The following is a 711-nucleotide window of genomic DNA, read 5'->3' as shown; positions in this document are numbered from 1 at the left end:
AGCAAGCTGGGAGAGGAAATGGGTAAGGCAGTCACTAGAGCTAAGGTGACTATGACATGGGGTCTGCTGACATCACAGGCAAATTTCAGAGAGATGATAATAACGAGCATTACCAACTTAGTGAACACCTACTCTGGGCCAGGCGCCATGCTAAGCATTTCACGTCACATTTTCTCATAGCAGCCAGGAAATGAGAGTTGACATCCCCATTTAAGGTTTTTAAAACATGACATAGAAACAATACCAACAACAAACTTGATTCTTACTTCTTTTAGTTTCCCCCACCTCCAGCAGAAGGCTGTAGCCTGGTACGATATTAATATTCCTGGAACGCCGTTTTCATCAAATTGCTTCCTCAATTAGAACTTTAAAAGCCTCCCTAAAAGCTACTGGCCATTTCCAAACCTTTCTGTGGGTTTCTAAGGCCTTCCTTTATCTGGCCCTACTGTCCTAAGACTCACAGTAGCCGGCTGCCCTCTTTCCCCTCTGTTAGCTCCCTTACTCTTCCTCCTCCTCCTCCTTTTCTGCCCCCCCCCCCCGTGACCTCTGATCCACCTTATTCCTCCCTCCTGATGTGTGTTCTTTCTGCCCAAGTGGTTCCCCTGCTTCAAGACCCAAGTCAGGTTGCCTTCTCCCCCTGCCCCCCAGCTTTCTCCTCGGCCGGAGGTCTCTGTGCTAGTTACCGATGGCCACAGTTTAGTGTCCTTAAAT

The sequence above is a fragment of the Canis lupus genome, chromosome 16 (assembly GCF_048164855.1).
Source record: "Canis lupus baileyi chromosome 16, mCanLup2.hap1, whole genome shotgun sequence".
NCBI lineage: Eukaryota > Metazoa > Chordata > Mammalia > Carnivora > Canidae > Canis > Canis lupus.
Note: the sequence above shows the minus strand (reverse complement) of the source record.